General features: G+C 43.7%; 1 long non-coding RNA gene across 1 annotated transcript in view; it reads left to right on the top strand.

The window, feature by feature from the left end:
* Window positions 1–18,633, top strand: part of LOC105475163 (uncharacterized) — a 37,673-nt gene extending 19,040 nt beyond the window's left edge. Inside the window, exon 5 of the long non-coding RNA XR_983177.2 lies at window positions 18,003–18,633. This is a non-coding gene — a long non-coding RNA (uncharacterized lncRNA). The remainder of the gene's footprint in view (window positions 1–18,002) is intronic.
* Window positions 18,634–25,229: the final 6,596 nt, after the last annotated feature.

Genomic DNA, 25,229 nt, shown 5'->3' with positions numbered 1-25,229 from the left:
AAAGGTCCCGGAAATTGGCCAGGAGGGGGCGGTTTCGAGGTAGTGCCTTCAAAGTGTTGTCAAGACCAGCAGGGAGGGTCGCCTCCACCTGCGGGACCTCCTCCAACTCCACAAGGTAGCCTCGTGGGGACTTGCAGATCTGCCCGACATAGATAGGGGTCTGAGACCACTGCTCCCACTGAATGGCGCCGCCTGCGGGCTGGCCCGGGCTCTGTGCAGCGGCTTTGTCTCATTTTCTTCTCACCGTTAATAACTGGCAAGGCAGTGTGATCACCCTACTTAAGAGAAGACATCTTGTTCTAATCGCTTAGCACAGCGCCCAGTACTTCTAGGGGAGTAACGCATGCCAGTTCCTCCCATTTTATAGGAGGAAGGCGCCGAGAGGGTAAACAGTCTCAATAGATACAACCAGTAGGTGCCCGAGTGTCCACTGGAATGGGTCTGCGAACAGTCACCTGATGTCTGGACCCCTTTTACTTCCTTCACTGACCTTTGGGAGACCAGTGTTTCAGAGAAACTCGGGGTGGGAGCTGTGGGTAGAACTGGGAGGATGGAGGGGGAGGAAAGTCCTTCCCAGAAAGTCGGAAAGGCAGAAGGTCCATTAGAGGGCTGTGAAGTTCTAGTTGGGCAGGGAGCTTTGAATCATTACTATAATCAAATGAGAAGCACTTGAGTGCCGACCACTTGTCCAGTGCTGTGCTGGGCCCTTTACAGATAAGCTGTGTTTTCCATCTTGGCTGCACGTGGGGAATGTTTGGGGAATTTTAAAAATCTGATGCCCAGAGCAATTAAATCATCATTTCTAGGAGTAGGACCAAAGCATCATTTTTTTAAAGCTTCCCAAGTAATTCCAATGTACAACCATGCTTGAGGACTTCTGCCTTGGGGAAATTATCTTAATCCTCACAACTCCTCCACATAGCAGTTACCATTATGATGCCCATTTCATCAGTAAGAAAAGCAAGCCTTAGAGAGGACTTGTATTTGGTCCGAGTCAGCCCAGAGAGAAGCACAGGTTAATCTGGCATGACACAGCAGACATCCAGCCTGTCTGGGCTGAGTCCCCTTCTAACTTTCACCCCCAGAAGTTTACTGTGCTGGAAAGACACCCTGAGGTCATAGCAGGAAGAGGCAGGAAGGCTTCTGAAGTTTCACAGCTTCAGGCAGAGAGCTATATTCAGGGTCTTGAGTAGAGAGGGAGGCAGGATGGGAAGAAAGGGAAAGTAATAGCTTTGATTTTCTTTGGAAAAAAGTAGGTTAGGTTCCCAGATGACCCTGCATTCCAGAGTGCCCTGCCTGGGTCTATTACTTGAAAAGGTGGCATGTGATGACTCAAGCCCAGCCACATGGATGAAGAATCATCCCTTAGGAAGCCTGAAGTAGTGAAATGAACATTGGACTAGGAGTCAGGAAATTGAAAGCCTATCCTAGCTGAGCCATTGGCTGGCAGCATCACCTCGAGCAAGTCATAACCTCTGGGCCTGTTTTCTCTCCTGTAAAATAAAGTGGTTGGATAGCATTATCTCTAAGGTTGCTTCCTGCTCATACATTTTATGGTTATTTCCAGCCCTGGTGTGAATAAACTTAAGTCTGGATTCAAGTTGGAAATACAAATGACAATAGTTTAGCATCTTCATGATCTCAATTGCTTTTCAGACCTTCCCTAAAAGAAGGACTTGCTAGTTCCATTTTCATAATTAGGGAAACTGAGGCTCCAAGTTATTCTGATTCTCCTAGTAGATTCTACTTCTACTCCTGGTAACGTGTCTCCTTTCAACCCATCTGTTCAGGTCTTATAGGTCATTCTGTGGTTGGAGAACCTCGGGGCATTCGGAGAAGTAGGGCGCTGGACAGAACAGGGCAGACAGCTCAAGGCCTTAAAAACACCCTAAATAAGCTGCAGAATTTAAGCAAGGTCAGGGCAAATTTTGTCTGTGGGAAGGGAGTTGGCGGATGGAGAACTAGTCTTCTGAATCAGAGACATTTCTCAAAGTCTTGTGTTTTTGTTTTTGTTTTTCATCAATCCTGATTCCTAGGTAATGCCTTTAAAGGGTTTTAAAAGTATAAGGGCTAGAGTCATGATTCATTATCCTGAAGAAGGGCCCAGTGTGGGCATGTAAAGGCATTCTTGTCCAAAGCACTTTAGCTCTCTACGTATATGTGCCTTGTGCCTCAGTGTCCTAATTTCCGGCTGTTCATTAGAATTAGTCAGGGAGATTTCAAAATAACCATGTCCAGGTCCTATCCAGATCAATTAAATCAACAGCTGTGGTGGTAAAGCTCACACATGGATTTTTTTTTTTTTTAAGCTGCCATGATTCTAATATGCAGCTGGGGTTGAAATTGCTTTAAATGCTATAGAAAGGCCATGGAGAGGCCAGTGGTCAGGCTAGAGCTCTAAGAAGACAAGTCTGGCTGTGGTTCCAGCTGTGAGGCTGAAGCCATCAGTGTGCATGTGATTGCCTAGGGAAAGGGTAGAGTCAGAGGGAGCTGAGGACAGAAGCTTAGGAAAGCCCAACATCAGTGAGGCAAGAAGAAGTGGGAGAGACTCTGAAAGAGACTGAAGTGGATGAACTTGAGATGCCGGAGAAAAGCCTGGGCTGCTCTCCTGGCAGCCAAGAGGGAAGCCATGGTGGTCAGAGAGGTCAACAGTGCTAATGCCACCAAGAGGCTGATTTAAGATTAGGACTGAAAAGTCTTCATTGGACTTGACGTCCAGGAAGTCTTGGGTGGCCTTAGTCAGAGGAGCATGGTGGGGCCAGGGAAGCTGAAATGCAGTGGGTTGAGAAGTAAATGGAGGTGAGCCAAAAGAGACAATGAAACTCCTTTCAGCAAGCCAAGGATGCACTTATAACTGGGCCGGATCATCTCCCCCGAGACAGTAAGCATCTCTTCACCACCCCACAGAAAACATAAAAAGAATTTGGCTGTTATTTTTGATGCCCAGTCAAAATGGGATTCTCCCCTATAGATATAGACATCTACCAGCACTATATACCAGAGAGAAGCCATGGCCAAACTCTGAGCCAGAATATGAAGCATATTTAAAACCTGCTTGATTATTCTCAGAAACAGGGGATAACTCAGGGGTAAAATAGGCCACTGCAGCCAGGTGGCAAACTGAGCAAAACTAGCCACGACTCCTGGCCACAAAAATCAGTGTCAAAGCTGCCAAGCCTTCGAGGCCTGACTTTGTTGCCTAACAGGAAACCCATGGAGCAAAACAACCTATACTCCTCCCCCAGAATGGTTGACCACTATAAGGAAACTCAGAGAGCCTACAATGAGAGAAAACCCACAAAAACACCAAAAAAGAAACAGAAGAACCCTATGTGAACAGCCCAGCGCTGTCAACTATGACCAACAACCTTGACACTGAGGAGACTTTGCTGTCTTATCTCTGCCAGCCTTCTTCAGGGCAGAGACCAGCTCTGCAGCAGGACAGGAAGGGGAGAGGGCCAGTGCACAGTGTTGCGTCTTCCTCTCCTCCTCCTCTCTTCAAGGGGCTGCCCACTCCTCCTCTCCCAATCTGACCCTGTCAAGATCCACTTGTACCAGAGGAGCTACTGAGCTAGGTGGGACCCAGCAGGCCACCAGACCTAGCCTTCAGCAACTGAGCTATGGGAATAACCTGGATAAACTTCAAAACTTTGTCTCCTCCTTTGTTGCCACTTGGCTTACATCAAAAAGACAAGGATGCATCAGAATAGCTATTCCCCCTGGGCTGGGGGTGACTGGAAGGGGACACAAAGGGGTACTCTCTTTCTTGATTTGGGTGTAGGGTGTTGGATATCTTCCAATTAAAGTTCCTCGAGCCTTTATGATTTGTGCACTTTTCTGTTTGTGTACGTACTGCAAAAAAAAAGTTGTTGCTGCTGCTTTTTTTTTTTAAGGCAATGATGAACATGTCCAGTGGCTCACTGTCCCCAGGCCCCAAAATACCACTCTGCTATTTCTCTCTCTCTTCAGGCAATGGCCTACAATTTTCCTTTTGCCCTGCAGCCACCACCATGTAATTTGCACCTCACTAATTTCCTGGCTGAGTCTTAATGCTGTCTGGTCACTGCTCCACCCTCCCGGAAAACATCGACCTGTTGCAGGTCCTGCCCAGCAGTTTGTTGTGTGGGCTGTAGAGGCTGCATCTGATTGGCCATCTGGGACTTGGAATACTTATTAGAAATTCAGCTTTGAAAAACATCACTCAGAAGGGCCGATGGTCTGGTGACACAAAATCACTGTATTGCAGCTTCCTCAAAACCTGTGGTATGAATGGAGCTGAGATGGCTTTAGAGTTGTTCTGAGCAAGCAAAGTATTACATTTTGCTAGGTTTGAGGGGGTGTTGCTTGGCAGGGCTGAGTGATTGTAGTTTTTGCTCTCCAATTTTCTGCTCGCTGAAGCATTAAAGTGGCAACCCTGAAATCATTATAAAGCCAAAGGCCTGGGCACAGAGCACTTAATTCCAATCTGCAAATAAAAAGCTTTTATTAGACCTCCTTTCCTTCTTATTTTGCCTTAGATCTCAAATTGTCTTTCACAAGGTCTCACCACAAATGTAACTGTAGTGGATCACGAAGTACTTTTGCAGGTGGCAATTAAAACAGTTGAGTTCTTCTCCCTCCATAATGAAGGGTTAGGAAGACTATATATGTGCTGAGTAAACACCTCGAATTCTTTATTTAAGCTTCCTGATTCTTAAGGGAGAGTGGTTTAGTGGAAAATTTCACTCGGGTTAGATGTCAGAAGAGCTGGGTTCTGGTAGAGATTAGCTATGTGACCTCAAATAACTTACTTAGACTCTTTGAGCCTCAGTTTTCTAATCTATCAAATGAGAGGGCTGGACCAGATAATAGACAAGGGTCTTTGTTGTCTAATGTTCTATGAATCCATGATATTCTTGCATAGTTAAATATATGTTCATCCTCCTTAATTAGATGTGTTACAGTTAGTAAGAAAAAAATCCTGTCTACTTGTGAATGAGTATTCATTAAATAAGCAAATATTTATTTAACAAAGTCTATGCCAGTCACACTGGCATCTCTGTGAAAGACACAAATATTTCTGTGAAGACACAAAGATGAATACAACTAAGTTTTTATTGAGTATCTGAGAATATCCAGATATTACATGTAGCATGTATCTCCTTGGAAAGACAGTGATAGTAATGAACATGTAAATTCTCTGATCAGATCACGAACAAGGCATAAACTCCTGCCCAAGTGACCATCCTGATTCAGAGGTATGCTCTGATTCTCCATCATATTCTGTTTACAAGTCACCTCTGTAAAGTTTTCAAAATTGGAATATCTTATTAGGGTCTTCCAATGAATTAATTTAGGAAATTTGCTCAGTCTGAAACATATGTAAGTTAACATTTAGCTCACTCTTTATTTTTAGAGACAGAGTTATGCTTTGTCACCCAGGCTACAGTGTAGTGGCATGATTACAGCTCACTGCAACCTTGAACTCCTGGGCTCAAGGGATCCTTCTGCCTCAGCCTCCCAAGTAAATAGGACTATAGTTGTGCACCACCATGCCCAGCTAATTTTTAAATTTTTTTTGTGGAGATGGGGGTCTTGCTGTATTGTCCAAGCTGGTCTTGAACTCCCAGACTCAAGTAATCCTTCCACCTCAGCCTCCCAAAGCACCAAGATTACAGGTGAGAGCTACCACATCCAGCCTTGGTTCACTATTGATCTTAAATTGCTCAAAGTCTCTGGCCATTTTAAGGTTTTCTCTGTGTGTGTGTGTGTGTGTGTGTGTGTGTGTGTGTGTTTGGGGTCACACACACGTGTGTGCTGGTCCACATTTGATATACATATTTTGTGCTTTTTGTTAAGAAAAAGTTTCCTACCTAACAGTTACCAGTATATTTTCTCTGTTAAATGCTTGCACATCCATATATTTAGCCACGCCCACACACCCCATGGATCTCTTGCCTTGCAGTCTGGGGAGCTGGAATCTGTGGCACTGTACCCTTGCCAGATCTGTCCCCACTAGCTCCTGATCCAAGTAGCTGGCAAGGCCCCCTGCTGGGACCGACTATATATTGTGCAGGGCCCAGTGCAAAATGCAAATGCAGGGCCCCTTGTTAAAAGACTTTTTAAAATTTCAAGACAACAACATGGAACATTAAACCAAGTTAGGGGCCCTTCCTAGATCACATTTCCATGAAGCCAGCCCTGCCATCTGATTTGCCTGTCTGTGCTGCTGGAAAAGGGCATGCGTCAGAGCAAAGGACTGCCGACATCTGAGATCCCCCAGCACTGTGCTTCTAGGTGGTTCTACCAGAGGCATCAGCTCACCATCACTTCTCTCAACCCTACCTCTATAGCTTGAGAAAAGACGGAAAAACAGGAGAGACTGGCAGAGCAGGATGCATGAAGGATAACTCACACTTATCAGAGAATGTCTTCAAAGGCTGTCACAGATCATCTCATCCAGCCTTTCCCTTTACAGATGTGGAAACTGAGGCATTGAGCGGAGCCATGGTTCTACCAAGGCCATAGAGCTAGTTACAGCCAAATCTGAGGCCGACTCCCTGGCTTGACTGCTAGCCAATACTAACCGTTAACACATACATAATCATACCTGGATTAAACAGTCCTCTGGGAATGCAGCCCATCTGTAAGGAAGGGCCAGTTTTTAGAATTTTCTCAAGTTTTGGGAAAAGTTTCTATTTTTTCTCTTTTAGTGGAAGGTGAGGAAGGAAGACCCAGGTGTGATACTGTAAAGTCTTCTAAGCTGTCTTCGGCATGCCCAGTCCCCTTGTCACCATGGTGGCAGCACCTTCCCTCCCCAGCATTGAGAACCCTCACGCTCACCAAGCTCCACACCTCTATATTCGTCCAGTTGAGAGGTTAGGTTATGGCTTTGGGTTTGAGTGGATTTCAGCCAAAGAACAGGGTGATTTCCCAGCTGGCAGACACCTCAGAGATCTCTGGAAAGCAATGGTGAGAATGAGATTACCAGAGGGAAGGAGTGGCCAGTGAGGAAACCCCCTTTTCTGGACCAAGGAGGCCTGTGCTCATAGAATCTCAGAAGGCCAGATCCAGAAGGGATGGTAGATGCTGGGCTCAATCCATTCACTGTAACTGATGTCAAAACCAAAGCTGACAGGTGACTTATCCAGAGTCAGAGACTAAAATCCATGGCTCCTGCCTTCCATCCCAGGCTCTTTCTACTTCATCAGTCTGTTAATGGTCTAGCCACTCTTTTATTTTTAAAACCTTTTAATTTGGGGATTTTTATCCTTTCAAGAGATTTTTTTTTTTTTTTTAACTGAGACAGGGCTTGCTGTATCACCAGAGATAGGGTACAGTGGCACAATCATTGCTCACTGTAACCTCAACCTTCTAACTCAAGCAATCCTCCTGCCTCAGCCTCCCCAGTAGCTAGGACTACAGGCAGGCACACCACCACACTCAGCTAATTTTCTTATTTTTTGTAGCCTGACCCTCTCTCTACAAAAACTAAGAAAATTAGCTGAGTGGCCCAGGCTGGTCTCAAACTCCTGGCCTCAAGCCACCCTCCTGCAGCCCTGGCCTCCCAAAGTGCTGGGATTACAAGCATGAGTCACCCTGCCAACCTCAAGTGATGTTTATTAAGCAAATGGCTGCCCCAGACAGCCTCAGCCCCTAGGGTGAGCGGCTGCCTGCACTTTGGCTGGAGATCCTTCTGAGTGGCTCCATTTGGCCTGCAGCCACTAAAATCTCCTAGGACCTGTCTCGCTCCTGAAGGCAGGGTCTCTGTCCTCAGTTGCAGCTGTGCTGGGACGATTCCCCTTTCCCTCCTCCCCTCCTTTTCTTACCCCGCCTTCCGCCTATGGACTCAGCACTCCCAGATACATCATTCCTGTTTTCTGGCGGGTTTGCTGTTAGCTGCATTCCTGTTTCATGGTGTGCGGTGTCATCTCCTTGCAGCGTAAGCCCTCGCTGCAGCGCGCCCGACGAAGACCGCCTGCCACTGGAACGCGGTCTCGCGGGTGTCGGAGTGCAGCGCAGGCCAGGCGGACAGGAGGTGCGGCTGTGAGCCGCCCCATGAGGACAATGGGACTTTTATTTCTGGCCTGTCTTGGTTAGCAGTCTCTCTCCCACTCTCTTTCTTGGTTGGGCTTTGGTTTAAAGTTACCCTTTCAGGATTAGGTTGGTGTTTTCTTTCCCATGCCACCTGGGAAGTTTCTGTTTCCGAAGCGGATGAACACAGACGGGTCAGTCAGTCCCAGGCCTTTACCCGGCAGAGGCGCGCGGCCCGGGCTTCTCCAAATCACCCGACAGATAGAGGCCCGCCAAACTTGCCTCTTGCCATGTGGGAAGGCATGCTGCCCTGCAAGCTAATCTTTAAATTATTGTTTTCTATTGGGTACATGTAATTATAACCAAGCGTCCCTACCCTAACCCCCACCCCCGCGGCCCGTTTTTCACAGAAAATCTTGGAAACAAGAACTGCTTGGGAGTGGGATGGGAGTGGGGGTCTCTGTAAGCAGCCTTGGCTCCTCGCTTCTCATTTTTATGCCTTCAGTCACCACGAAGTCTGGCCACCAAAGACAATCTCCTATTCTCTGAAACTCAATGCCAAAACAAATGAGACAACCAAAAAAAGTTTTGGGTTCCCCTTAACCCAGCTGAGATGAGACAGCTTTTTAAAAGGAAATGCTAAAAACCATAGGAGAGAAGGGGTGGGAACCAGAATCTCTGTAAAGTCAGTGAAGCTCTTTAGGGACCCAGCAGCCCTTATCCTAAGATTGTCACTTCCTGGGGGGTTACATGGGGCTGCCATAGCCTTCCCCCAGCCATTCTCAGGGCTAAATTGTTGGCTGCCTGTTATTTTCCACTTGGAGAAGCCGTACCTCCGCAAACACAGCCCAGCTCAGATTAGAAGCCCACAGCCTCCACACAGGGGAGTCTTCTAGAAGCTTGCCCCTTCCAAGCCCGAAGCATGATGTTAATTTAACCACATAACCACACGCAGCTAAACCCATACCATAAATGTGAGCACACTAAGAACCAAGGGGACTTCTTTCAGCTTCTCTCAGTGTATCTATGGGACTACACCGCCGTTGCGTCCTCCTCCTCTGCCTCCTCCCTTTCTTCCTCCTCCTCCTCCTCTTCTTCCTCCTCCTCCTCCTTCTCCTCCTCCTCTTGTTCTTCTTCCTCTTCCTCCTTCTTTCTCCTCCTCCTCTTCTTCTTCCTCCTCCTTCCTCTTCTTCCTCCTCCTCCTTCCTCTTCCTCCTCCTCCTTCTTCCTCCTCCCCCTTCTTCCTCCTCCTCCTTTCCTCCTCCTTCCTCCTCCTCCTTCCTCCTCCTCCTTCTTCTTTCTTCTTCTTCTTACAAAGGCAATACCTATTTATGAGAAAGGCATACAGTAAACAAAACAAAACACATTCCTCTCATCTCTCCCCTACAAATTCTACTCCCTAGGAGCAACCATGACTAAACCATTTGGTGCATATCTTTTTAAATCTGACACTTGCCGAGACCCAAATACATACTCCATGGTCATGTTTTAGTTGTTGTTGTTTTTAGCTCTTGTTTTAAAATCAATGTTATTGAGAGAAATTTACGCACAATAAAATACACCCATTTTAAGTGTGCAGCTGGATGAATTTTGATAAATGTGTTCACCCTCATGACCACTTCAACAATCATGATATAGAACATTCTCATCACTCAGAAATTCGCTTGTGCCCCTTTGCTGGCAGTTCCCTACCCTGGCCCCAAGCAACCCCGATCTGCGGTCTGTCATTACAGGTTAGTTTTGCCTACTCCCGGACCTCATATAAATGGAATCGTGCAGTACGTACTCTTTTGTATCTGTTTTTTTTTTTTTTAATAAATCAGTATGTTTTTGAGATTCATTTGTGTTGCTGTGTGTATCAGTAGTTAGTTCTTTTCTATTGCCGAGTAGTATTCCATTATATGAACGTACCATAATTTGCTCATCCACTCTTCTCTGGCTGGACATTAGGGTTGTTTCCAGTTTGGGGGTGATATGAATTGCACGAAAAGCTGTTATGTTGTTTTGAATCATGAAAAAAGTAGAGAGAGTAAATCCAAATTTATCTCAGGCCTATAATTCAGAGCTTAGTAATTAGCGGGCATATTTCTAAAGCAAACATCTTTATGTGAACAAGGAGTCCAGATAGGCCATCTTAATCTCGATTATAATGATGATATTAACACTGAATGCTCACGTGACACTTCCAATTTGCAAACTCTATTTTCAGACATGATCTCTGGCATTTTACTAATTCTATAAATGCCAGGCCCTTAATATGCTCTTTCTCAACCCCACCTCCTCCTCCACATCCACACAGTTGGTACAAGGCTGACTCCACTGGTACTTAGAAGACATGAGGAATTCTATTAGTTTTATGTGTGAAATCCCGACCCATGTGCCTGTTCATGCAGATCATTCAAGTCCTGATTTAAACCGAGTTCTAGAGGATTTAATAAGAACTATTCCAAAAGGAGTGCTATATACACATCCATTAATTTAAAAGAATCCATTAGAAAGAAACTTGAAAAAAATTAAAGTAGATAGCACCACAACATGATTTGACTTATTTTGCTGACTACATGAGGTAATTCTGATGATGGAAGACATGCCACCCAAACAGCAAAATCATCTAGCAAAGTGGTAGAGTAAACCTATACATCCAAGTCATGACTTGCATGCTTCTAGCCAGGAATGCAATTTTCCCCTCACTGGAATTATTCATTTCCTTTTTAATAGGTCACGTCTCATTTACCTTGATTTAGCTTTGGGCCAAATACAGTTATGTATTTGGTGTGGGTAGAGAAGGAGAGAGACCAAGAGAGAACTTTATGGGCAATATGGTAGCTCTGTTCTTAAAATCCAAGAACATGCATGTCAGGAATTGTACCGTATCTTTGGATCTTTTTCTATTGTGAAAAGAATAAAGGGTTTTTCTATGTTTATGTACTTGAAAGAATAACGAGAAGTATGCTTGAAAATACTGTTTGATGAATAGTGCTTTTACGTGTGTCGCTATGAGGAAGTATCATATTGCGTATTTCACTGCAAGACCAACGAGAATATTTAAAAAGAAAACTCCACTGTAATGTGAAAAATGGACTGATACCTACATCTGTCTACAGGAAGAATAAATCACTAAACAAATATTTTAATGGCCTTAAAATACAATCAGAAAGAGCAATTCTCGAAGGTGGTTAGTTTGAGCCCTCATTAGAAGGTTTATTTTCGTTGAGTGTATGGATTGTTGTACATCTACAATTGCAGTTATGATAAATTTATAGGAGAAACATCACATGACCACATCCTGTTACATGGACATTCTACCCTTGAGATGGAATGGAAATAAAGTACTGAGATGAACAATAAGCTGTAACAATCAGCCTTGATGAGGAAATGCCACAGTCTGAGATTCCAATTCTAACAGGAATTGACTTTAAAAAATCCACATAGAACCCTGACTTCTTTCCACCATATTACACTTTGTACTACAATCCCTGTTTTACAGAAAAACCCATAAGGTAAGCATAGCACTCAATAAATATTGATTGAATAAATAAATATTGAACCTGATGAAGTTCTTAACATTCTACTAGCTTTTTAAAATAGCATTTTAGAAAATAACTTAGCACTGGCCTGGTGGATAGAGATCCATTTGATCAGAAGTTAGGAAATTATCTTGACCTTCAGAAATGATGAACTGTCCTAAACTTTGGTTTCTCTTTTAATAAAAAGTTAACATTCTTTTCCATCAAATCACATATTAGAGAGTATTATTTAAGTGAGGTCTGAAAAAGAATCTTTATTTTCTAACCAATGAAAGTAATGCAAAAATTATTTTACCAGGTTAAATAATGCAGAAATGCATAAATTTTGCAAAATGTGGTAGGATTCTTACCTAAGTCAGCGCCAGTCTTCAGAGGTAGCTGTGGTTAATAATACAAAGTATAACTTTTCAGTAGCATTTTTTTCTATGCACTTCTAAATGCACAGAGTTGGGTTTGTTTTTTGTTTTGTTTTGTTTTGTTTTGGAAACAGCGTCTTACTCTGTAGCCCAGGCTTGAGTACAGTGGTAAGATGACAGCTCACTGAAGCCTCAAACTCTGTGGGCTCAAGTGATCCTCCCATCTCAGCCTTCCGAGTAGCTAGGACCACAGGTGTGTGCCACCATGCCTGGCTATTTTTTCAATTTTTTGTGGAGATGGGGTTTCGCCATGTTGCCCAGGCTGACCTCAAACTCCTGGCCTCAAGAGATCCACCCATCTTAGCCTCCTAAAGTCCTGGGATTACAGGCATGAGCCACTGTGCCAGGTGAGATTTTTTTTCATTAAGCAAAAAATGTATCATATGATAAATATTATTTTTCAATTTGCTCTTTTTCTTAGTGAGATTTTTACATTCATGTGCTAGAACAGTGTCTAGGCCAGCCTTCAAAGAAGAGGATGTCTTTTGCTCATTAATCCATTCAACAAACACTTACTGAGTCTTTATTGTATACCTGGCACTGTTCTGGGTGTCAGGAGGCTCAGAAAAGGAGTCCCTGCCTGCATGGCTGAGTTTCCTGCCTCGGTACTCAGTGTCTCATTGTGAGTGTCTGTCGCCCACCTCTTGAACCTTTGGCGAATGCACATTTTAGTTACTGGCTGAAACATCTGATTGCAAATCTTCCATGGGAGTAGTTTACACTAAATTCTAAAATTTAGTTAAATCAATATATTACCTAATAGGGCTTTACTACATACGTTTTTGAAACCAACAGATGTTCTTATCTTTGAGTTTAGACTAGAATATACCTTGTTTCTTATTGCTTTGTTTGAATATCATTGATATGTGAATACAATATAGCTGTAGGTCTTTAACATCTAGCAAGGGGATTTGTAATCTCCGTTGTACCACCAAGTTATCCCTAAATCACACCACCAACCACAAGAAAAATCATTCCTTGGCAGGAAGTGAGCCTGTTCTCAAACACTGCGGAGAAACTGTTGTCCTGGCTTGGATAATATTCTGGAATAAGGTCATCTTCAAATGGACTGTCTTAGGGTAAAATAAGAAATGCCTCTGGATCTTCTTTTTTCATATTTTTTCCATGTCAAGGGTTCATACACACGTGCACACACTTAAGTCCTTTATTGCCTAGAATCTTAGCTCCCAGAACCCTGGAATCAATGTTAATCACTGCTCAGGCCCCTGTAGCTTCCTCTTAGGAGTAAATTCAAATTCTGTACTATAGGAAATATCCGGGAGGCCATTTCTTAATGCTGTCTCCCTCCCTCCCTTATGACAAAGAGGCTGAGCCTCAGTCCCTCCCCTGAGGCTGCTGGCCTGGTTAATCTGTCCTCCAGGTCTCCCATGGGCACCTAGAGTTAAGCAACCAGCTGCACTGCACAAAGGTTCTATTGAGGCTCAACTCCAGTAACTTGCTGGTCTTGTCAGGGTAGCATTTATAACTGCGTGCTGACCTTGCTTGGCCCACAGTAGACTGTGTGGGCATTTGTACAGCCCCATGTGGGAACATCTCTGTCTAATTCTCAACCTTGGGCAAGAACTTTTGGGGCTCTGGCAGCCAAAATGAACTGCTTGGAAGACAAAGAAGCATTTGCTGGGGTCTGAAAATGATCCTCTCCTAGGCGAATCAAGGCAGTTTATCGAGTCTGGTAGGGCTAGGCTGAGGTTGGGAGAGCTGCCTGTGGGAAGAATCAGCCCCGTATGGGCCCCGAGCATCCCTGCACGTCCCTGCTGAGGGTGCCAAACTGCAAGACCTAGCAGTCTTCTCACCCTGAGTCTTTGTTGTAATTAGTCATGTGGACCATTAAACAGGTCAAGGTGACCATAGCATGACTACTGTGCTGAACACTTACTCCCCAGTGGAGGGCATTGAGTTGTTCATTGCATGATGTAAAAGGTGCTGACTTCTTGGCCCTGGATTCCTTAGCTGTGGCATAATCCACTGTGTGCATAGTTGCCATCTGTGCCTATCATGTCCCTTGTGGAACTTGGGAATAGGGAATCACCTCTATTACTGATGTTCCTGCAGTTTTCTGTGTTGTGAGTAATAAACTGACTTGAGTCTCACTGTCTAATTTGGATACCTATGGAATTGTAGGAAGCCAACCTACTGGCTTGCTGTACTAGTAGTACCCTATTGCTGCCGTAGCAAATTACCACACACTTAGTGGCTTAAACAACACAAATGTATTATATAGTTCTGGAGGACAGAAGTCTGAAATGAATCTAAAATGCAGGTGTTTCAAAGAAATGGTAAGTGTTTATTACCAGGAGATATGTTGATTACTCTGATTTGATCATTACACATAATATACATGGATAGAAATATCACTCTGTACTCCATAAATATGCACAATTATTACATGTCAACTGAAAATAAAAGAAAAAGAAGAAAAATAAATAAAGAAATAAAATCAAGGTGTTGGTTAGCAGGCCTATATTCTGAAGGCTCCAGAGGAGAATCTGGAATTTTCCAGCTTCTAGAAGCTATCTGCATTCCTTGGCTCATGGCCCTTTCCTCCATCTTCAAAGTGCATCACCACAACATCTGCTTTCATCACCCCATCTCATCTTTCTTTGTTTAATCTTGCCTTCCTCTGCCTTGTGCTTACACTGAATCCTTGCCATCTCAAGATCCTTAATCACAGCTACAAAGTCCCTTTTGAGTACATAATCACAAACTCTGGGATTAGGACAAGAACATCTTTCAGGGGCCATTATGCAGCCTGCCACACTTACTTAGTCACATTCTTTGGGCTCTTGTCACTTCTTGCCATCCTCTATGATGTCACTTTTTGCCTGATCCTCCAGAACCCAGTGCTAATAGCAGAACACCCTTTAGCACATAGCAGGACAGAGCAGAGCAATCTGTCTCTCTTGATTTGTCCTGATGGTCTGGTAAGAGGTTACAACTTGCTACTCCCAGGCCAAACTCAGAGGCCTAGCACTTCTAGAATGAAGTTCCATGAAGCCAGAGAATCTTGTCTGATTTATTTATCAGTAAGCTCCAATGCCTAAAACTGTGCCTTCTGGAACATAGTAGGTGCTTAATAAATATTTGTTGAATGAACACATTTATTCAGCTTGCTTATGGCTGGCTCTCCACTTCTACTCATACGTGAATTTTTTAAATTACTCGTGATAGGAAACCCTTTATGTAATAGATTTGCTTTCTCTATCTTGGGTCTCAAAGTTAGATGCCTGATGGTGCCTTTATCAAAATAAGGAGTATGGGAGAAGGAGTGGGTTTCAGAGGGAAGATACTTTCTGTTCTGTACGTACTAAGTTTGAAGTGCTGACGAGTCAACCAGGCTGAGATGTCATGCAGGAAGTTGGAAATGTGGTAGAGAAAAAATGGCAAGGTTGGAATACAAATTTAGGATTCAACCACACGAAAAATATAGATGAAGTCACAAGATTGATAAAAATGTCGAGGGAGAGGATGTGGAGAGAAAAGAGAAGAGCTCATTTGGTTAATTCTGCAGCATCTAAAATTAGCATAGGTGCCAACAACGTATTTTGGTAATATTCATATATATTAATGATCATGCCCACTGACACATATATTTTTAGATTCAAAGGCTCTAGTAAGAACATATTTCTTACCTATGACACCCTATTTCCTGTCCTCTCCTAGCCTCAAGCCCCTCTTCCAGGATTGAGGTTTCTTGTATTTACTCACCCACTTTCATTTGGAAAAAAAAAAAAGAAAACCTCTCCTAAAGTTTCTGTCCCACCTGTGGGGCCCCTGAGCCGTGGCCCAGCAGTTTTCTTCTGCCTGCACACCCTCCACCTTTGCCACCAGACCGTTCATACCACAGAACTTGAAGCACCAAAACATCGAACCGGTGGGCTCAGGCAGCTTCTGCATGGCAGTGCCTGCTTGAATTTATTACCACCACCACCACCAGTCCCAACCAGACACCAAGATCTGAACTGCATTGGACACCCAGTCCAGATTTCTATCTGGAAATCTTTTGGTATGGTCTTTTAATTGCAGGTTTTATGGAGACAAAAACAAATGGCTGACTTTAGCCTCACAATGAGAATGGTACTATGCATGGTTAACTTAAACATACTGTAAGCAGTGATAGAGTTTCTGCTATCTGTTCATAATTCCCTCTTCTCCTCAAAAAGAAAGTAGTGAAAACTCATAGCCAGTGTGGGAGCCAGCTTTCAAGATGGCCTCTGGTAATGTTTACCCCCTGGTCTTCACAACTGTTGTATACTTCCCTTCCATGTGATAATAGAGTGATTCTGTATGGCCAATAAAATATGGTAGAAGTGATGGCATGTCACTTTCAAGATCTGATTATAAAAGATGTAGATATATTAACCTATTAACCTGTAAGTAGAGCAATCTATCTCTCTAATCATTCATTCTGGGAGAAGCCATCAGCCACATTGCGAAGCTGCTCTGTGGAGAGGCCCAGGTGGTAAGGAACTGAGGCCGCCTGCCAACGGCCATGTGAGTTCGTCATCTTAGAAATGGCTTCTCCAAGCCTCAGTCAAGCCTTCGGATGACTGCAGCCTCAGCCAATATGTTCACTGAAACCTTCCAAGAGACCCCAAGACAGAAGCACTAGCTAAACTGCTCCTGAATTTCTGACCTACAGAAACTGTGAGATAATAAATGTTTGTTGTTTGAAGCCATTAAGTTTTAATGGTAGTTTGTTACGCAGCAAGATAACCAATATAACCAGGAATGGGGATCACCCCAGACTTATCCCTCCTCTGGATGTCCTAGCTCAGCTAAGCTTCTTCTTGGCCCTTTACCGCTCTTGTCATCAGATGGTCTGCACTGAGGTGAGAGCATCTTTGCACTTGGACCTGTATAATCAGCCTTAACCTCAGTTCATAAGCTAAATTAAAAATTACTGATAAAGTTAAAGAAAAATAATTATTTTAACTGGTATCTAAAGGAAAGCAAATTAATACAAATATAAAATTCTACTTTTTTATTTATCAAAATAGTAAGGTTTTAAAAAACATTGATACTTAATGGTGAAAAGCTGGTTCAATCCTTTTAAAATGTATTAAGAACATTCAAAAATTTTGATCTTTGATGCAGAGTTGATTATACTTCTAGGAATAGATCTGATGAAAGTAATGAGAAACGCAGATAGAAATTTATAGCTAAAGATGTTCACTGCAGCATTTACAGTAGCCAAACATTAGACACAATCTTTGGTCCAACAATAGCGGATTTGTTTTTTAAAAAAATTATGGGCCAAGTGTGGTGGCTCATGCCTGTAATCCCAGCACTTTGGGAGGCTGAGGCATGTGGATCACAAGGTCAAGGGATCGAAACCATCCTGGCCAACATGGTGAAACCCCGTCTCTATTAAAAATACAAAAATTAGCTGGGCATGGTGGTGCATGCCTATAGTCCCAGCTACTCAGGAGGCTGAGGCAGGAGAATCACTTGAACCATGAGGTGGAGGTTACAGTGAGCCGAGACCACACCACTGCACTCTAGCCTGGTGACACAGGGAGCCTCTGTCTCAAAAAAAAAAAAAAAAAAAAAAAAGATACATTTATTTTATTTGAAATTATGTAGCTATTGAAAACTAAGGTTATAAAGTTTTTTACTATGTGAGAAAATGTTTAAGTAAAAATATAGGATACAAAATTATAAATGCAATATAGCCTTAGTTCTAGAAATGTAAATATGCATGAATGAAAAACTGGGGAGAAATTTGCTAAAATATTAGCATCAGTTATTGTTTGAATAATCCTCCCCGGCAATGATTTGGGATAATTATTTTCTTCTTTATAGTCCTCAGAATTTTTAGAATTTTCACATTGGAGAGGTATTACTTTTAAATCACAAAATAAAATGTTTAAAAATTGCATATATGTAGGCAGTATAGCTTCTTAAAGTATCTAGTATTTGCCTTTGCTGTTTATCCTTGAACTACAGTATTTTGGGTGATTCATGAATGATTCACATCAAAAGCCCTGGCCTATCTAAAATTTCATATTTTTACTTGTTCTTTCAGGTAGGAGATTAATGAGCATTCTAGAATGAGACTATGGCGTGGGAAGGAAGTGTTTAATGAACCCAGGAGGATGCCTAGGAGATGTGTCCCTTGTAGCATTCTAGGTGTGACCACAAAGTGTCCAGCACGTGGCATTCGGAAGAAGGCCCTGTGAGCTCCGCATTCTATTTCCTTTACTCAGGATGGAAGCAGGAAGATAGAATTCAATTGCAAAACGTTGGTCAACGACTCTGAAAAGGATTCAAATTACTGACAGCTTAAAGTAATCAATGCTATGAAAACCATAACTATCCCAATACTGCAAAGGTTTGGAGGTTTAACAACAACAACAACAACAAACCAGTTCTCTCAATCTGTGTCTTTCTATCTGCATCTCTCTGGTTACATAACTAGAAAAGGGCCGGCTCAGGAATGAATCCCAGATGGCTCTGCTCAGTGCTTGCTTTGAAGTTGGTTCAATTCAATTTATCTGGTCTGTGGTTTGAGGATAGGGTGGAAGGATCCAACTACACAACAGTGCCCAGACCCCAGAGTAGGAACAGAACATGTGCTTCCTGGGCACAAGTGCGTGAGGAAAGGATTTACCCTTCAAGGGAGTTGATTCTGATCCTGAGTACTTGGGGGAGAGGGGTGTGGGGTGTTGCTTCCTGGCCTGCTCAGCCTGGGGTCTGGGGGGCTGCTTCTCACATTGCTGTGTGAAGGCTATGGCTGTAAGTCCCAGCCAAGCTTGGCCCCATGGCTCTCCTACACCCAGGAAGGTGTCAGACCATTTCAGCTGGGTAAGGTCAAGTGGGGCCCCAGGGTTCAGCCCTTCATTGTGGGTCTTGGTACTTAGAGCTTCTCGCTCTGTTCATTTTCTCTCAGGTGGTTAATTATATCATTTCTCTCTCCAGTTTTCTGAAAGGTATAATTGACTCAAGAGGCTGGCCTGTCAAATATTTGTGTAGGGCAGTGTCTAGTGACTGAGGAAGGCATGGAAGTGAGATAGTGCCATTGAGAATGATGGGACCACATAAGGCCAGTGCCAGGAAGGCACTAATGTCATCTAGTTCGCAGGCTGCAGACCCAGATGGCTACAGGGACAGAGCAGGTTCCCTAAAGGCGGGAACTGGGCTGGTATTGAGCAGAGGGACTGTAGGTTGGACAGTGCGCACCTTTCCTAAAGATATGCAAATAAAAATGTTAATAATAATTTGTAGCCCAAAGAAAACACAGTTGCAGGTTGGATTTGGCCCAAGGGTCAGCAACTGGACATTCTTGGGTGGTCCTGTGCCTTCAATGTACAGATAATAAACAGGTCCAGGGGTCTATCCAGCTGATGACTAGGGAGCCTAGAACACTAGTGTTCCAGCTCCCTGGCCAAGGGACCTTCTGGTCTAGAGCTCTGCTGAGAAACAGATGCTGTGACAGCCCCTCCACCCTGTACCCCATGACAGTTTGACAGAAAAAGAAAAAGCACTCTGTCAACCCCTACTTATTTCAGGAAATGACCAGCCACAGAAAAATGTCCACCCCTAACATGAAACATCCCATACTGCTTGCTTGCCCCCTTGCCAAAGGTCTGCCCAGCATCCTCGAACACCAATCAGAAAGTCTCCCAGCTTCCAATATTCCCACCTTAATAGAATGGTTGCTGATCAGAGACTGTCTCTATATTTCTCTTTCTACCCGACAAAGCACGTTGTCCTGTCTAACACCTTTCAACCCCTGCTGAAACCAGTGACCTGCAGATGTTTTCCTTGCCACAAGCTTATCAAGAGACACTGCACTCCCATATTTATTGCACAATAGCCAAGATTTGGAAGCAACCTAAGTGTCCACAACAGACGAATGGATAAAGAAAATGTGGTACATACACACAATTCAGCCATAAAAAGAATAAGATCTTGTCATTTGCAACATGGAAGAAACTGGAGGACATTATGTTTGTTAAGTGAAATAAGCCAGGCACGGAAAGACAAACTTCACATGTTCTCACTCATTTGTGGGAGCTAAACATTAAAACAATTGAACTCATGGACATAGAGAGTGGAATGATGGTTGCCAGAGGCTGGGAAGGGTAGTGGGGCAGGGGTAGGGAAGTACGGAAGGGGCAGATGGTTAATGGGTACAAAAATACAGTTGCATAGAATGAATAAGATTTAGCATTTGATGGTATAACAGGGTGATTACAGTCAACAAAAATTTATTGTACATTCTTAAATAAGTAAAAGAGTATAATTGCACTGTACGTAACACAAAGAAATAATAAATGCTTAACGTGATGGATACCCCGTTTACCCTGATGTGATTATTACATATTGCAAGCCTGAATGAAAGTATCTCATGTACCCCAAAAACATATACACCTACTATGTACCCACAAAAATTAAAAATTAAAAAAAGAGAAACAGCCTGTGTCCATTTTGTCCTGGACAAAGTTTTGGACACTGGCATGTGTCAGAAGACTGTAGCTCTCAGGGATTTTGCCCCGTATCTGCCAGTTCCTGGCAGAGTAGATACTATCTGTCCCCAGTCACCTGCAAACTGTAACTATCACGCTAAAGCAGCCTGCATTCCTAGGATGCCAGCTGGGAATTTCTGCTCCCCCTTCCCTGGAGCTGCAGGAGAGGTGCATGAGCCCCCAGGCATGGGCAACCCACCAGTCCACCTCTGGGCTGTGCACAGCAATTTTGGTGCAGGGCGTTCTCCAGAGTCCAACCGTCCTTTGTCCCTTGGCATCCTCCAGCCCCAGCCCCACCTCCTGGCTTCCCAGTCCTAACTTGGGAATTCTGTTCCAGCAATACGCATAACCTCTGCACTGCTGTTTTTTCTCAACTGTTTTTTCTGTCCTGAAGGAGAGCTCATCCAGTCAACATCTACTCACTCAACATTTTCTATGTGGCTCAAGTTCCAAAAAAAGCTCAGTGAGCAAAAGCCCTCCCTCTCTCTCCCCTATGAGAGTCTGCCTAACGCCATGATTACAATAGCTAGTATTTGTTGAACCCTTACTATTTCCCAGGCACAGAGCTCCCTCTCCTTCAGGTTACATTCTTCCTCTCCTTCACATTACATTCCTCCTCTCTTTAATCCTCAGGAAAATGCTATGAAGTAGGCATTCTTATCCCCTTTTGTGCCAGTGACAAAATCAAGGTTCAGAGAGGTTAAGCAAGTAGCCCAGGGTCACACAGGAGCAGAATTTTGATTTGCATCCAGGTTTAAGCTGGATTCAATCCCCTCCCTCTGTGGCATATCTGCTTTCACGGGGAGCCCCCATTTCTCCCTCACCCCCATTCTGCAGCACTGACTCTGCCCCATGTGACTGTTCCTTGCTAAACTCACTGGTATGAGTTTCTGGAGGATGGGTAGAGAGCAGCACCAGCTGAAGTTCTTCTCAGGTCCTAAGGAATCTAACTTTTACAAGCACCACCCACATGATGTCAATTGTATTAACATGCTCCAGCATCTGATTTTAACCATAAATGCAGAAAACATTTTGAAAAGCATTTTATAACTTTTTGAAATTATTTTTTATTTCGTTTTGACCATTTTGTTTTCTTATTTTGAAATCAATTTAATTTGTCATTCTGAAACAATTTGTAGGCCCTTGAAAAGCCATAGGCACTGGGCTTATAGTGCTTGAGTGATGGAAAAACAAACATACAAAAAAGAAACAAATTGTGGCGATGGGGAAGAGTTATCTGCATGTTGTCCACACGTCGTCAATTTGCAAACCTTTGACTCAATTTCCATAAGAATCATTTTTGCCTCCTGCAGAAGATAGCACTATATCTTTCCTGTAAGTACTTTCTAGGAGTTTCTGATCCCAAGTCTGATGTTTTGGTGCTAACATTTCCAGCTTGTTGGTGCTGTGAGATGCTAATGATTAAAAACAGAAGGGTGGCTTATGCTGTGCATCACAAATTCTCAATTCCTGAAGCCAGTGAGAACCCTCCTCCCAAGTGAGGGTCAAAGATGGGCAGTGTTGCACTTGGGAAGCATTAATGGTACCTTATCTCTGGGATGGTTGGTTTGCTAGGGCTGCCATGACAAAATACCATACAGTGGGTGGTTTAAACAACAGACATTTATTTTCTCACATTTCAAGAGGCTGAAAGTCCAAGATCAAAGTGTTGGCAGGATTGGTTTCCTCAGACGATCATGAGAAAAATCTGTTCCAGGCCTCTCTCCTTGGTTTGCAGATAGCCACCTTCTTGCTGCCTCTCCACAGGGTCATTGTCCTTCTGTGCACGTGTGCCCCTGTTGTCTCTTTGTGTCCTAATCTCTCCTTATAAGGACATTAATTAGATACAATTAGACCCACCCTAACAGCCTCATTTTAATTTCATCACCTCTCTAAAGGTCCGATCTTCAAATACAGTGACATTCTCAAGGACTGAGGGTTAGGGCTTCAACATATGAATGGAGTGGGGAACACAAATCAGCCCATAAAAGATGGGTTTTGCTTGAGATGCCTCGATAATGCTCGGAAGCCCTTGCTCCATCTTGCCTGAACTTCAGGAGAGGGCTTTGCCACATCCAGAGCGGAACTGGGATGAGGCATAATGAGTCTTCCTAGTGCTTCTGCTCTATGGGTGCTTGTTAAACACTGCTAAATGCTTAACCAGCCTTTACTCAATATCCTATGATACAGTTATTCCCTAGTTTACGCATCAGAAAACAGAGAAGCCAAGCAATTTGCTTAAGGTTAGTCAGCTAATGAATGGCAGAGCTGAAGCATGAATTGAAGCAGTCCGTGCTCTTCGCCACTACAATACACTGGTTTGCAAAAGCCCTTTATACATGGAGGAAGGGTAGCCTTTCAATTTCCAAAGGTGTTAGCCTTGGTTACTTACTCTCTCTCTCTCTCTCTCTCTCTGTGTGTGTGTGTGTGTGTGTGTGTGCGCGCACGTGTGTGTTGGGGAGGATGGTAAACAACTCCTCTGTGTTTTGTTTTGTGTAGGGGGGCTCAGACAATGCCTGGGAGATATCCCATAGTTAGGCCTTTGGTTCCCAAGATAAAGGCCCAGGGAGGGAAGCTGGCTGATGGACAGGGGATACGAGCTTGAGGTTAAGATGAGAGGGCTGTCCTTAGCCTTGGAGAGATGGTTCCTTGGAAGGTCTGGGCAAACAGCATTCCAGGAGTAGCTGAGGCCTGAGCCCACGTACACAGGGATCCCAAGGTGGCAGAATCAGGATGCCTGCCCTGTGACTCTAGGACCCTGAATGACAGCCCCCAAGACCAAGCCTGGCACAGAGGGAAGAAGATGCTAAGGGAGCCACCTTCTTTCAAATGGACGGTGGTGACAGGTAGATGAGAACAGAGCCCTGGTGCCCAGCACATCCGAGGTTCCTTACAAAAGAGTGGATGCAGACCCCAGTGACTCATCCTGGAATTCCTAATACCTAGGAAAGTGGATGTATGTACCAGCTTTATTTTTATGTAAAAAAAAAAAAGTGACATTTCTTGCAATTTGAGTGTCTTGGAGCAATTCATATCACATATTTATTTTGTCTCCTTTCCCATTTTTTCAAGTTGTGGGATCTCAAATTGGGCATGACAGGTTAGTCAAAAGTATACAGAAAAGGGCTCAGAATTCACCACAACCAACCCAGTCATTTCCTGGTCCCCTCACATGCTATAGCTTATATATAAGTGTCATGCATGTATCCAACAACCTCATCTGTATGTGGTCCATTTTTCCAATCCATGTATTAGGCTCCTCCTAAGTAGGAACAAAGTTTTCTGTTCTCTAATCCTCATCTCATAATGGTCAGCACAGAGCCCAACGCCTGGAGAATGCTTATCAATATGAAGAGAAACGTATGAAAGATTGTAGTGATCTTTGTGTATAGACTTATTTACTGGGTCTGTCCTTCCAATGACAGATTTGCCTCTACAGTGGGCATTAATTGTGATTTGAGCACAAAACTGTGATATTATGCTAGAAGCACTGTAATCGGAGATTGCCTGGCACTTCTCAGCAGCTGCTAGACAAGCAGTGCCCTAGAAGTTGTTGGTAACTTTCTACCTTCTCCTTATCTCTTCAGAGCCTCTACTGGCTCAGTGGAAAAAGGATTGCTTTAGAGTCCGAGAGACTTGGGTTTTGAATACTTACACTTAGGTAAATTCTTTGGGCAAATATTTTAACCTCTCTTAATTTTATTTCTTGGTCTTTAAAAGGAGAAAAAGGGCATTTCCATTAAGAAATTTCTAAGAGGATTAAATGATATAACTTAAGTAAAGCCCCTAGCACAGAGAAAATGCCTAGTCATCGCTGGCAACCCTACCTCATTTACCCCTTTTTCTGTCTATTCTCAGAGAGAAAACCAGCATCTAGCAATGTACCTGAGCAAAGGAAAGGAAGGACTAGAAAGCATTTCTTGAGTCACATAGCCTGGTGACTCTGATCTAAGCTGACTCACAGATTCACAAACCACATGCCAGAAAAGGAACACAAAGACTTGGGACACAGAATGCAGCCCATTTTGGGGAACTATAAATTGTGTCCCCTTGGACCTTCCACTAAGAGCCCTGAATCCTGCTTTCTTCCAATGGAGAGCCATCTAGCTCTGGCGGAACGGCAAAGGCCTCGAATCTGAGTTTAAATTCTTGCTTTGCCACTTAGTACCTTATGACCTAGGACAAGTCATGTAACTTATATGAGCATGTTTTATGATCTATAAAATAAATTGTATTAAACACCTTGCATGGTGCCTGGCACATAGTTAGTACTCAGAAGTATTCAATCATTATAATGTGGTGGTTAAGAGCATGGGCTTAGAAGCCTGGCTCTGCCACTTACGAACTCCTGCTAACTTTTACTAACTAACCATCATCAAGTAAGCAGTCTGTCAATGCCACAGTTTCCGCATCTGCAAAATGGGATAGTAATATTTCCGACTGCTCTTGGCGTGGATGCCTACAGAAGTGGTGAGACAAGGGCTTGCGAACAAAGAGTTTATTTGGAAGGTACGCCTAGGAAACACTGGTAGGGCAATAGGGAAGTGAAATGGGGAAAGGAAGGAAGCAAGTAAAGAGCAACTAGAGGTTCTTTACACTGAGGAACTCCATCTGGGAGGGTGTGTAGAACATACCCCAGGTATGCCAACTGAGGGGCAAGGAAGCAGGGGTACTTATCCTCCTAATCCCCACATGTCATTGGTGGAGGGCTGTTTCTGAGGATTCTAACCCTCAACACCCACAGTGTCCTGCATCTAGGCTGAGGGTGCTCCCGCAGCCGGAAA

The sequence above is a fragment of the Macaca nemestrina genome, chromosome 6 (genome assembly GCF_043159975.1).
Source record: "Macaca nemestrina isolate mMacNem1 chromosome 6, mMacNem.hap1, whole genome shotgun sequence".
Classification (NCBI taxonomy): domain Eukaryota; kingdom Metazoa; phylum Chordata; class Mammalia; order Primates; family Cercopithecidae; genus Macaca; species Macaca nemestrina.
This window is presented reverse-complemented; position numbering and strand designations above follow the sequence as displayed.